We start from the raw sequence: 15,180 nt of genomic DNA on the forward strand, positions 1-15,180 counted from the left end.
TCTGACCAATGCAGGAGCGGCGCCCTGTAAGAAAACGATATACGTATTTTAAATATTATAATTATTTTGTATGTTTACCTTTTACTCTGCTTGTGTGTCTTTGTTCAGAAATAATGTTCAAAATAATACTCATATATTTACAGTGATTTTGGACAATTAAGACTGTCTCATTAAAATATATTTTAAGATCCATATTTAGATTTAATGTTATAAACGGTCAAAACCAAGCATTCTGGTTCAGTGGTCGTGATCATGCAAGTTTGGACCTAGTACTGGTCAATCAGGTAGGATAAAACATTTCCAGTATGTGTACCTCTTTAACTCCATTTACCCCCTTATCGTTAAGGCTGTCCATAGTTATTGAAAGAGGGTCATATCGTTTTGAAAACGGCAGAGTGCCGAATACGCAACATTGCTCTTCTGACTAAACGGCCTTTGAAAATCTTGGTACCGTTGGTCCTTCTAAAAATTGAGAACATTCGTGAGCACTCATTTGAAATTTATATTATCTGATTATAGAGAAGTGTATGAAAGGCCTAATGTACAATAATGCCGATAAACCAAGTTTATCAATCGAAAAATTTTTAATTGAAAAAATAAGTTTTTCGGCGTAAATCCAAGTTTTTGGAATCCGTTAACCAAGTTTTACGATTAAAAAGCCAAGTGATTCAATTTGAAAACCCAAGATTTTCGTTGATAAACCAAGATTTTTAATTGAAAAACCAAATTTATCGGCGAAAAACATGGATTTTCAATTACAATTTTAAAAAACTAAGTTTTTCGGTGATAAGCCAAGATTTTCAATTAAAGAAAATCCAAGTTTATCGCCCTGGATTTTGATTCGAAAATTCAAGTTTTTCTAATGCATTTTAAAAACCAAATTTGTCCAATTATAAAAAAAAAGTTTTCAATTTGAAAAACTAAGATTTTTTGATTTGTAAAAACCAAGTTTTTGGTGATAAACTAAGTTCAATTTCAAGTTTTTCGAATTACTGCACATTGCGCGTCGATAATCCAACTTTTTCAATAAAAAATCCAAGTTTTTTTTCGAATCCGTTTGATAAACCAAATTCTTTGATTTGAAACCCCTGTTTTTGGAATTGTTGAGTTGATCTACCAGTCCTATAACTACTACGGTCATTTTAATAGTTTCGAGATCGGGGCCGAGGGACAGTCTAGTTTTTCGACGGAAACTCTAATGGCGAATACTTTCACCGCTTACTTTAAAATCTCAGCTTTTTCATCCAAAATTTGTCAACATAGATTGACGTTCATGACTTGGTATTTTGACGGCCTTTACCACATAGGCTAGATCATATTGGGTGTCACTTGTTGATTAAGACAAGGTGGTCATATGTCCTGAAATATGGGACCGGAGTATAGCTGGATACTGCGACTCTCAGGCTCCATTTGCGTATGTGGTTCACTAGGGGTTGTTATCTTGTAATATTTAACAGGGTCGAGTCCATGCTCTATAGTAGCTTTCTAGACACGTGTTTCTAGACCATGTAAACCTATCTGTTCTAGACCATGTAAACCCTATGTATTTTTGGAAGTTCTTCGTGGAATTATAGGCTAACCTTTTTGTTGCTTGTGGAGTTATGTTGTCACATAACTAGGAGTTGCGTAGGCCTATACCTCATCATGTGTTGGTGGAGTAGGGAGAAGTGGGTGAAGGGGGTAGCAGAACGTCCAGCCAAACTGATATAAGTCCAAATCGGGTTTTTTTGTCTCTATATCCCCTGAAAGAGTATAACGTACCCGTAGGTTATATAAAGTAAAAAAACAACTCTATTTGTACAAAGCAGTAATATGGATGGGTGTGCTTGTTGATTCGGCCATATTATTCTCCTTTTTGTGTCTTATACATGCAGAAGTTAAAAATTTCATAGAAATTTCATAGAAATTAAATAAAAATGTAGTTGTCATCCTTGTTGGGTCTTGGTTCTGATAACAACCCCTAGTGAATCACATACAATTCATGTTTCACTGAGTAACAGTTTTCATACTCCAAAATGGAGCCTGAGAGTCGCAGTATCCAGCTATACTCCGGTCCCATATTTCAGGACATGTGACCCACCTTGTCTTGATCAAGTGGACACAGAAAAGATCTCCCCATTACACGAAGTCTCTAATAAGGAACTTAAATGGCGGGGATTTCTAATCATATGTATCTCTTCTATTTCGGAGCTAACTATCATAGTTAATTACTATGCATTATTTCCGTTTCCGACACATGCGGGCATACACGCTTGATTGCGTTTATACGTAAATACGTGCACATACCCTCACAAAATAGTCAAGGATGCAGCATCAGAACCACGACCCAACAAGAATGACAACTACATGTTTTGTTTAATTTCTATGATTTATGACTACGATACTTATTCAGAGCCAATTCTGTTATTTGCAAATGCCGACGATCAGAGAAAAATTATAAAAGGAGCAGGACCAGATATCAACATAAATTCCACGTAAGCTTTAAAACGCATCGAAAACGCCGAAATGCAGTTACAAAATTTATAGTATTACTAAATCTCCAAAACGAATTGTAACGTAGGATGCAGAAAAGAGTTGTAGTAGCAAGTATGTGGCAAAAGATTTGTCTTTGGCATGTCGCTTTCTTGAAATATCAACAAAATATCAAATTTTGAAGAAAAAAAACCGACTCAAAATTTAAAACAAACATGAACCTTCCAAAATAAATGCACAATTGCACTCGGTGCCCCGGTCATTACCTGGCGCTGTGATTTGGGATTCCTCGTCGCTTTATCTTGCCAGTTACCAGTACCTTTAGTTTGCCCTTACCCCAGCTCTTAAATAAATGTGAATTTAAGAATATACGAACTGTTTATTTACCGACTCCAAAAGGACAAACTTCCTCAATCTCAAAATATTGCCCCTGATCATTGATGAACCTTTCAGGTTTAAACTGGTCAGGCTCTGGGAACATATTGGGATCTCTCATCACAGCATATATATTTGAAACTATAGTCGCGCCTTTCGGAATACGATATCCATGAAGTGAGGACTCATCGCTGGCCGTATGAAAAGTACTTAGTGGTGTCAAAGTAACATGACGTTGTATCTCAAGAAGGGATGCGCTGGTGTATGGCAGTTGCTCTTGATCAGAAATTTGTGGTAGTCGATTGTGGCCAACAACTAAATTCATTTCCTCTTGAATTTTCTTCTGGATATCTGGATATGCCATCATGTATAAACAACACCAATCTAAAGTTGTGGCAACGTTGCCTCCGGCTAAGAACATCAGGTACAATGCAGCACGCATGTTATCCTCTTGGAGATATGACAAGGGGTCATCTGGTTTCGGCGCCTCTTCCATTTCTTTCAGATACACGTCTATGAAATCCCTGGGGTTTTCGACATCGAATATTTCCCGATGTTCCTCAACACGTTTGTCAACGAAATCAAGGATACCTTTCATAAGATGTAGCAATTCTTTAGTGTCATTACTTGGATAGTATTTTGGAAGCATGATAGACCACACGCCCGCGCCAAGAAGGTGCGATATGCGGGATCTGGATTTAGAAAGAAAGAGGAAGTTTTTATCATCATAATCATGACGCTTTCCAAACACGGCAGCAAATAGTACATTTGTTGAACAGTTGACGAAGGAGTGATGTGGGTTAAAGGATTTGCCCGCGAGAGCATCCAACTCCTGGAAGAGGATCTCGGATTCCGCTGTGATATTAGCTTCAAAGTTGCGCTTCCCGATCCCAAATCCTCGAAAAGTATGCAAAGCAAATTTCCTGTATTTGGCCATGTGTTTATACGAATGATCTGCAAGTAAATAATAATGGAGATATTTTAGTTTTCATATCCCCTGCTAACTTCGCCTTTTGATTTACAATATGTAAAAAATAACATGAGTGTTTTTCGATATACAAAACTGTGGCATAAACCGGATTTTGTGTTTCTTATAAGCATGGAGTAAAATAAATGATAGAAATATTGAAAAACAAAACAAAACAAAATGAAAAAAAAACATATGGAAAGGTTTCTATACAAAAACGATTCTCTTATAAACAATCATGCGCACAGTTTCCATCTCGATACACCTGATTTTTTTCTCCCCCTCCACCTCGACAAAAGTCTCATTTATCACCACGATCTGTGACCATGTTTCTATTATCGCCATTCACATTCCGTTGACTTGTGTTACCATGACTTAGGGTCTCATTTTCTGATTATACTACTTGATTGTCTTGCTTGATTAGTTGACTGATGTGTAAATATTGTAAACCTGCATTCTCATTTAAAAATGATAACCATATTATATTATTATATCTTGTATATTACCCCACATCGTGAACTGAATTATGATACAGTGCATAGATTAATGTATTCAACTTGTATATATTAATTTTTACAATTTATTATTACTATATGATTTCGTTAAGGGGTGGCGTATGCACGTTTGGATAGTATTTATTGTGGGACATTAGACCACATCAGACATATCGAATTGCATTCTGAATACGAAGAATGTCCTTCTGATATCAAATAAATTTGATTTATTGAAATTCGCAATGTAATACACATTTTATGGCAAATGATTAGAAATTGATATGTTTGATATTTAACAGTACTCGAAGTAAACTTTATGAATCTGATGATTTATACTTCAAGTGTAAGTAGGTGGGATAAAAAGCCGACGATAAATAGAAAATTTTGACCTTTCGTATTGAAGATATGGATTTTTTCCCCAAAACACCAAATCAAATTAGGTCTTTTGGGGGAAAAAAACCATATCTTCAATATGAAAGGTCAAAATTTTCAATTGATCGTCGGCTTTTCCTCCCAGCTACATACACTTTAAGAATATGTTATTAGATTTATAAAATTTACTTCGAGGACTGTTATATATCAAAAATATCAAATTTTAATAATTTGTCATACAATTTGTATTATATCGTGAATTTCAAAAAATCATTCAGAATGCAATTCGATATGTCTGATGTGCTCTCATGTCCTAAAAAACTACTGTCGAAACGCTCATTCCAGATCCCTTAATATTCTTGCAATTTACTTTTACTACTATTTATTATTATATTTATCGAATTATGTTTATTATATACGATATTATTGTATATGATGTTGATTGATGACTAAACTTGAACTTGAGCTTGAATATGTTCATTTAATAATGTAAGTCCAGTCACGCCACTGCAAATGAGCTGCAAATATATGTTTCATAATGAAAATTTTTCAAGTTTTCCAACTAACATTTTACACAATAATAGTGTAAAAAAGTGTCCACCAAATGCCTTCATTTGGCGCTCCAACGACTGAGGAGGCACATCCCCCATCAGACACCCCCTTGTGTTGCGCTAGCGCGACGAAAGGCCCAGTCCGCGGTCATAATTTCATATACCTTGTGCCCCCCTCCCATCAACTTCGGCTTGACATAAACACCCCAATTTACCCCCACCTAATAATTATTGCACAGCCTCTACGCGGTGAGTATGTAAATAAATAAGTTAGTAAATAAGTTATGTGCACTCTTTTAGGCTGGAAATTATCGCGCACGATATTCAGGTTGTGCCCTCAATTCTATCCGGAATGTTCCTTCTCAGTGCATGCATGATTGTTAACTTGTAAAATACTTCTTTTAAAATTATTAAGTGTGAGCTGTAACCGACAAAAAGTGCAGACTGGAGAATCCATCATTCCTTAAACTTCCTTGGACAGTAGGTATAAATAATGCCATAGTTTTCATGGAAATGGATTTAAATTTTAAGACAATTTATTAATTTTACCGTTATGGACATAGTGGGTTACTTACATGTACTGCCAAACAATTTGCGTTCAAACTCATTATATGTACCCCTTATTGCTATGTAGTGGATTATTGCTTGCTTCCTTTATGATATCAAAATCATTGATCACCACAAACACTGTACCAAATAAGTCAAAACTGCAAATCTTCCCATATTTCTGTCCCAGTCGTGTTGCAAGTATATGCAGTTCTTCTCTTTTGTAGACCATAGACCAAATCAGCTGAGGAACGAAACCAATGATTGGAAAACGCCATGGCCCTGGTGGCAAATTGCGAGGTTGCGTCATCCACCAGACAACCAACAGAAATACCAACACTAGCACCAACACTGACTTTACATTCACCAAATTAATATAGTAGTTAAAGACCATTTTGTTAAAGAAGCGTCGACAATTTTGTTTGAAAATTAGTTATGACCTTAGAAGAAGCTGTTAGAAAATGCATTGTTTTCAAAATGCGGATTGTAGCTAAATATATTACGGATAAGGATAAGGATAACATTAATGAAATGTTAATGCTCAAAGTTCAGATGTTGATGTTTAAGTTCAGATGCAAAACCGATATATACACTTGTCTGCAAATACAGAAAAAATCCCTTTAAAAGGGAGAAGCTTGGCCTTGAATACCCAAACTTAATGAAATATTACAAAAATAATAATACAAAGAACATACTACACTACAGGAACTGACATTGCAGTAGGCCTAGTCGGTTACATGAAACTATCTGACGATCCAATCAGTCTAAGTCAGCACTGACCCTGCTCCAACTACCTAGGTGTAGACCTACCTAACCTATACATTGTTACCTTCCTATATCTATAAGCTATATACCTACCTATAAACCTACCTATAACCTATATACGAAGAGCTTATTTCCAAACCGTGTTAAGTCCACAACCCCATGTGTCTCATTTACTTGTGAGATACAATCACAATGACAAGTTTGACGTTAGCAACAATGAGTTGTACCATCAACAAGCTATTATTTACCATAACAATGCTTCATAACAAAATGCAGACTATTGTTCTCATTTGGGAAACAAAACCTTCACACAGTATTGTTGCTGTGCGTCCATCCACTGTTTGCTTTGTAATGGTGCATCCAACTGAAATTGTAATCACAACACATTGCAATATCGCACAGGGAAATCAGAAACATGGGATAGTGGACTTAACACGGTTTGGAAATAAGCTCTTCATATATCTCTACAATCTAACATAGCCAAATTAAAAAGTCGCCACTAGTTCCATCTCCATTTAATCAGAGTCTGATGAGTTTATGGCAAAGTATATAATGAACAATTTTCTATACACTTTCCTGCGAAGATTGATATCAAATTTGATATCAAAGGTTAATCATCGTGAGCATAGGAACCATTGTTTGGAATAGGGAGTTATATATATCTCGCTGCGGAGCTAGCGTGAGTGCCAAGAATTACGTTGCCTGTATAGGCCGGCAGGTTAATCGATTATAAACCACCTCTTCTCAACATCTACACCTCTACACGCATCTGAGAGATCTAATTTCATTGTCATTAAAGGTTTACCCATGCATGTCAAAATGCAAATCAAAATACCCCGCTCTTTTAAGGGGGAATAATACCCTGATTTTCATCAGTACCCCTCTTCTTTTTTTTCTTGCAAATTTATGAAGTACATAAATATGTTCATCACCTCATGTCCTGAACTTATAAAATATATCTACATACAAAGTGTTTTTAATCCATTTTAGTAAGTCATTTTAGCCCTATATATTTTTTGTTTACTGTATCCTAGTAACTCAGATGCATGTTTCATAACAAACCATAATTTATTCTATTCAACATGTTCAAGTAGGGTACATGAATAGAATACATTAAATCCTTTGTTATACTCTCTATAGAAAATCTAGTGGTGCATGCAAAATATATAACACTGAATAAATTAAATAAACACTTACACAATGGATGCATAGTCATTAGTCAATTTAATACTATAATGTGTTGTTAGGAGAAGAAAAGGCTATTAGGTCACCGTATGTCAGGTTATAGGTCAATTGGTTCAGGTCAAATTTAAGCATCAATTTTGAATACACATGTGAGAGTCTGTGATATCATAATGAGGCATAATTTTGATATTCTGTCTTTAACTGGATATATATCGAGAAGTGCAAGGTGGATATACTAATATACCTTGGGATGTAAATGGTGAGTACAATTTAGAATGCCTAGTTGAGATGGATTTTACAAATAAATATAAAATTGTTACCAAAATCATAAAAGTTAAGCTTACGGAAAACTACCCAATATGGTGGTATAGGTGACAAGAAATACAATTTTTTCAACATTGCTGTAGTATGGTTGTGGTAACCTGTTACCTGTGGCTTAATTAAGTTTCAGTGAAATAATGTCGCAAGTTAAAAATACAAAATATAGCTCAACATTGAAAATAGAAGCATTTAAACCAGTTCCTTTTTTGATAGTTGTGGAGCACCAAGTTCATGAGGTCATAAAAGAAATCAGGAACCACTTATTCCCATTTTACATATCAACTTTATTTCCCTAATGTGTTAGCAACGCATATCCAAAATTTTAACGAAATCCGTTGATAGTAAGCTTTCCAAAATGAAGTGAATTTAAATCATCAATGATGTACCACCTTTTGGCTTCTACTTTTAAAAGCATGTAAGCTACGTTGATACCAATGCCACCAATAAAACGAAAAGATTTGCCCCTTCATTTTGCATACCACTTTGTCTAATTTGTTTCTTGTAATTTCTTCACAAAATGCAAAAAATGCAAAAAAAAAAAAAAAAAATCAATGGGTGTAGTATCCCCTTAACCGTGCGCAGGCAAGTGTACAATGACTCCTGTACGGGTTGCTTCGGGCCACATAATAAGATGATACCATGCATTGGCTTTTGCGTGGTCAATTCGTAATTTGTCATTTTTAAAATTGCACGAAATTCCAAACAAAGGTTCCTATGCTCACGATGATTAAACTTTTGATATCAACTCTGGTATCATCCTGCGAAAGAAAGTATATAAAAATTGTTATGTAAATTATTTTGCCATAAACTCATCAGACTCTGATTAAATGGGGATGGAACTAGTGGCGACTTTTTTATTTGGCTATGTTTACTACCAACCCCGGGCTACCAACCCACCACCTAAATACTATGTACCCATTCTCCAGACACCTCATATATATTCATAATCAAGAATTTACTAGTGCCATAGACTACGGAAGTAACATGTATGTATTACACTCATACTGTCACTGGAAAGGTATATACTAATGGGCATTTCGGAATATACAGCCTCATCCCCCAATTTCTAAAAAAAAGTTGACATGTTTTATACAACTGGAAACCTCTGGCTATGTATTTATGCCGGCGATACTCAACTGTACCTGACTCTGCAATCTACCCACCATCCTCAAGCTGTAAACAAGCTCGAATCATGCATTTCAGACGTTCGCTGTTGGGCAATCCAAAACAAACTCGTGTTAAATGACTCAAAACTGATATAATTCATTTCCATTCCAACTTCCGTACGTATTCCGTGTTTCCGACTGTCAACATTGGAGGTTCCGATATATCTCCATCAAATTCTAGGAAAAATTTAGGTGTTTGCTTGACGATACCTTAAAAGACCATGTTCGCAATATATGCCGGAAAGCCTCTTTTGGTATTTATAAGATCGGCCCCATTCGCAAGTATTTAGATCGTCAATCTATTGAGCGCCTCGTCCACGCTTTTGTTTCATCTCATTTGGACTGCAGCAACTCTCTTTTGTATGGTTTACCTGCCCGCCTCATCACATGTACTAAGCGCTATGAGCATATCTCTCCTATTTTAGACGAACTTCATTGGTTGACTGTTGAGAAAAGAATCCATTTTAAAATCCTGCTGCTAACATACAAAGCTTTTAATGCACATGCACCCAACTACATCTGCAACCTCATATCATAATCCACTAACAGCTCTCTCCGTTCCGCTCACCAGCTCGCTTTAAAACCCGGACCGCTTGTCAAAACATCTTCCTATGGCGACCGGGCCTTTGCAGTGGCGGCACCCTTCCTCTGGAACAATATCCCCTTCACTATCCGTTCCGCTGTCTCCATTGATCAATTCGAGACCAAGCTCAAAACTTTCTTGTTCGATTAAGGGCTGGGGTATGAACGTCTGGACAGTATTTATTGTGGGACATTAGAGCACATCAGACATATCGAATTGCATTCTGAATACGAAGAATGTCATTCTGATATCAAATAATTTTGATTTTTGAAATTCGCAATTTAATAAACATTTTATGGCAAATCATTATGTAACAGTACTTGAAGTAAACTTTATAAATCTGATGATTTATACTTAAAGTGTATGTAGGTGGGATGAAAGCCGACGATCAATTGAAAATTTTGACCTTTCGTATTGAAGATATGGATTTTTTTCCCAAAACACCAAAAAAAATTAGGTCTTTTTGGGAAAAAAATCCATATCTTCAATATGAAAGGTCAAAATTTTCAATTGACCGTCGGCTTTTCCTCCCTGCTACATACACTTTAAGAATATGTCATTAGATTTATATAATTTACTTTGAGTTCTGTTATATATCAAAATTTGAAAAATATCAAATTTTTATAATTTGTCATAAAATTTGTATTATATTGTGATTTTCTAAAAATGAAAATTATTTGATATCAGAAAGACATGATTCGTATTCAGAATGCAATTCGATAGGTCTGAGGTGCTCTCATGTCCCACAAAAATACTGTCGAAACGCAATAAACGCTCATTTAAGATCCCTTAATTGACTCTGTATTTATTGCTTATCATGTCATTTTGTAGTTCTACCCAGCAAACACAAAAACGATTTTAAAACGTTTTAAATAAGTTATACAGGGTGTCCCAAAAAAAAGAGGCCCCACATTGCGCCCTCTTTTTCTCCTATTTCTGAAAAGTTGATCAAATATATTTTGGTATGTAAAGAAACCTTCAATCGTTAGCTTTAATAAACCAAAACAATTATTTCATTCGGCTCATAGCTTTTGAAGATATGTCCTTTTAAAGAAATGTATCCGTTTTTCACTCTGTCCACGGAGGAGGTTTGGCTACTTCAAAGATTGAAAAGTGCATGAATATAAAACATTCCTCGATGATAACTTTATAAAATAAAAACTTTATTTAAGGGAATGGGCTTTACCGGTGGGCTTATGGGTTATGGATTTTGTTAAGTGTCATTAATTTGGGCAAAATTGATGTGGGATGGGACTTCTTTTGCTATACTTGCAATTACTTATGTTTTTCTCGTTTCTTGCTTTCTTTTTATTGACAACATAAGTAATTTATCTTTTTGGAATAAAAGGTAGCCCTGAAAAGGGCTGTTTAGTTTGTCTTTGGTTCTTTTGAAGTGAGTTTACTGTGCTGCTCTGCCCTCTACCTGGTTGCCTCCGTGACGAATACATGTTTCAGCCCTAGTTCTCATTGCATTAATTGCGTTGCGTACCATCCTTAACGCCTTGTGCGCCGCATACTTGCGAATGCAGCAGTAATACGGGGTTGCGAAGATGTTTGAAGCTAGCTGGTGATCCACGCTTATAGTGAATGGTTTCCCAAGACTAATGCTATTATCTATCCATGTCATTAACCGTGTGTTTCGTTTAAATCTTTGATGTAGCCAAACCTCATCCGTGGACAGGGTGAAAAACGAGTACATTTCTTAAAGTGGGTATATCTTCAAAAGTTGTGAGCCGATTGAAAGAATTGTTTTGGTTTATTAAAGCTAACGATTTAGGGTTTCTTTACATACCAAAATATATTTAATCAACGTTTCAGAAATAGGAGAAAAAGAGGGCGAAATGTGGGGCCTCGTTTTTTTGGGACACCCTGTATTTTGGGTTTTGGTTTAGGCAAAAACGTTTTAGTAACATTAAAATGTCGGGTTATATAAAGGTCATGAAATCGTTTTAAAACGTTTTGTATGAAAACACACTACAACAATATTTTTATAATGTTTTCGAAATGTCATTGTAAACTATTTTTGCGAACATTTTTTGCCAAATATTTTGTATACACTTAAATACCATGTTATGTTAAAATATTTGCACCCAGCAAACACAGAAATGTTCTTAAAATGTTTTTTACAAAACGTTTTAGTAACATTTAAATGTCGGGTTATTTAAAGGTCGTGAAAACATTTTAAAAACGTTATTGTAAATATTTTGGGCAAACAATGTTTGCAAAATATTTTTTCAACCCCAAAATAACATCCTGTTTAGAATGATTTGTACCAAGTTTTTAAAAACGTTTTTGGAATGTTATTAAAACGTTTTTATACCCTTTATATAACCCGACATTTAAATGTTCTCTGTAAAACATTTGTATTTGCTGTGCAGTAAATTACCAACAAATGTTTTTAATGTTATGAAAACGTTTTATACCATTAATGTACCCTTTATATAACCCGGCATTTAAACGTTTTCTGACAACCTTTTATAACTTTTTGCGAATGATGTCGAAAACGTTTTGTGTTTGCTGGGTATAAGTTGTAGTGTAAGCAGTGCCGCCGAGAGCCATTACGGGCCCGGGGGCAATGTGAACGCACGGGCCCCTATGATGATGACGGTGCAGGACTTCATAAGTGGGGGTGTGTGGGTGTGTGTGTGTGGGGGGGTGTAGGTGGGTGTGTGGGGTTACAGTGGCATACATTTCTGTGTACGGGGGAGGGAGGTCGGTGTAAAATCCTTAAACATATGTTGCAGCGGAGCGAAAGTAGCATGTTTAGCTGCCAATAATCAAATATGAACATTGAAGGAGACAAATGCGCGCGAATCGCACACAAATTTGCAATTTGAACGGCATTTTGCTCCCAGATTAAGTTTCTCTTAACAACTTCCACGCGAAGTGCAAAAAAATTGCCAATTTAAAGCCAATTTGAATCTAAAATGATCCAAATATGAACCGGTGAATTAGACTAATGCGCGCGAAACGCACGAAAATTTGTAATTCGAATTAGCGACTTTTGCTCCCAGATTAGACTTATTGAAGAGTAAATAATAAATGCAAGTGAAATATTTATTAGAGTGTATGCTTCAAATGCTATCTTGTATTTTTTATAAAATGCACGTCTCTTTTCTTTGTTTTTAACGGGCCCGTTACTTTTGTTTGCTTTTTATGGGCCGTAAGAGAGCAAAGAAAACAGACCTTATACTGGACCCGTAAAGGCAAAGAAAATAAACCGTAGTGGGCCCGTAAAAAGCAAAGAAAAGATACCATATGCCCGTAAAGGAAAGAAAAGAGACCTTAGTGAGTATGTAAAAAAGCTTAATAAGCAAAGAAAGAATACCTTAATGGACCAATAAATAGAAAAAAGAGACCTCGGAGGGCCCGTAGAAAGCGAAGAAGAAATACCTTAGGCCTAAGAAAAGAGACCTTTGTCGGCCCGTATAGTAAAGCAAAGAAAATATGCCTGAACCGTTTACGGGCACCTGAGGTCCGTTTTCGTTGCTTTTCTGCCCCATAGTAAAGTATCTTTTCTTCACTTTTACGGGCCCCTAGGACCCCGGGCCCCGGGGTAAAGCCCACGGTTACCCCCTCCCCCTGTCAGCGGCACTTAGTGTAAGTTGTCGCTAGCGCTTTGAAACCTTTGTATTTTGCGCTTTAAAAATGTTGTTAATTATTAATTATTATTATTATTATTACACAATATTTCTTGCCGATTAATTCGTTTAGCAAAAATATCGTCAGATTTGCATTACTGGTTAACCAGAACGATATTACAACGCAGTGGCCTAAGAGTGTACACCAGTAAATGCAAGTCTCCTCACCCTGGGAGGAAAAAAATCAGTGTTTCAAACGAGGAAACGTGCAACACGACTTGATTTAATATATACATTAGAAAACGCAACTATGAGGCCCTGACATATTTAATCATCATTTAGGCCTAGGAAATAGATTGTCTGTGTAAAATGAGCAAGATCTTTTTATGACGATTTGGCTCAACTTTCAAAATGTGTTACATTTTAGAAACACCAAGCTATTTGTGAGGTGGCATAAGCTGCATAGGCTATAGGGTGATCTAGTCGGTGTGCTCTAGCATAGAACTGCAAAAGCATGAGATATCCTATGGGGGTGGCACAGGCCACAAAGCGGAGGGAGGGAGGGAATGAGGGAGGGAGGGAGGGAAGGAGGGAGGTAGGGAGGGAGGGAGCATCACCGGGCCCTACGGGCACCCAAGCACTTTTTCGGCATTTTGGGGGATTTTTAAATTTTCAAATCGATTGACAAGAGACATGGCCTTTCAGCCCTCCCCCCCCCCCACACACACACACTCACACACCTGCAACCTCAACCCCCCCCCGCCTCGCCCCTCTGATGATACACAACTGGCCATGTATTTTCTCCTCATTTGCTTATGCAATTTGCTTATCTTCATGTTTGCTTGCTCTTATTTAGAGATATTGAAATGGCAATTGAGACATTAGTTAACTCATTTTGTCATTGCTATCAGCAGTAGATAGCAAAAATTCTAAAAATGGTACCATGTAAATTAGCTAATTTGCATAGTAAAAGCCCCTTCAAACTTAAAGAAACCAGTCTAACTATGTTTACCAATTGATCAATGTTTTCAGTCATCCAGTTGTAGTATATGAAGTTTGGAATTAAATCAAAATACTGGACTTACTATTTTTAGCAAAGCTACGTTGCGTGACATCACATGACCAGTCCAGCGGGTCAGTTGCCTGATGAAGTGTGATGGTATCACACGCAACGTAGCTTTGCTAAAAATAGTTAGTCCAGTATTTTGATTTAATTCCAAACTTTATATGTTTACCAATATCCAAATTTATGATATATATTATATATACATCATTTCATAAAAATTCTTAAAAACCAGTAAATACAAGTCTCCAACACCCTGGGAGGAATGAAATCAGTGTCTCAAAGCAGGAAACGTGCAACACGACTTAATTAATTACATTAGAAAAGCCTTAAAACCCAACTATTAGGCCCTGGTTCATGTTTAATCCTCATTTAGGCCTGGGAAATAGATTGTCTGTGTAAATTGAGCAGGATCCGACTTTTATGACGATTTGGCTCAACTTTCAAAATGTGTTACATTTTAGAAACACCAAGCTTTTTGTGAGGTGACGTAAGCTGTATAGGCTATAGGGTGATGTAGTCGGCATTTTTCTGTTTGTACAGAAAGTCAATGGGGGCTATTTACTGCACCTCTAAGGAGCCGTGCAATACACATAATCACGCATAACTCGTAAATCCCAAATCGAAATCAACAGAGAATAATAATCAATTGAGAATAATCTTTTTCGTGGATATCTGCTGAAAATATCATAAAAGGAGCATTCTAGGGTCATAAAATACATAGAGTAAGAAATGGAAA

General features: G+C 36.3%; 1 pseudogene; it reads right to left on the reverse strand.

The window, feature by feature from the left end:
- Positions 1–2,851: 2,851 nt before the first annotated feature.
- On the reverse strand, positions 2,852–3,784 carry LOC140143964 (cytochrome P450 2U1 pseudogene; annotated as a pseudogene).
- Positions 3,785–15,180: the final 11,396 nt, after the last annotated feature.

Source organism: Amphiura filiformis, unplaced genomic scaffold (genome assembly GCF_039555335.1).
Source record: "Amphiura filiformis unplaced genomic scaffold, Afil_fr2py scaffold_34, whole genome shotgun sequence".
Lineage (NCBI taxonomy): Eukaryota > Metazoa > Echinodermata > Ophiuroidea > Amphilepidida > Amphiuridae > Amphiura > Amphiura filiformis.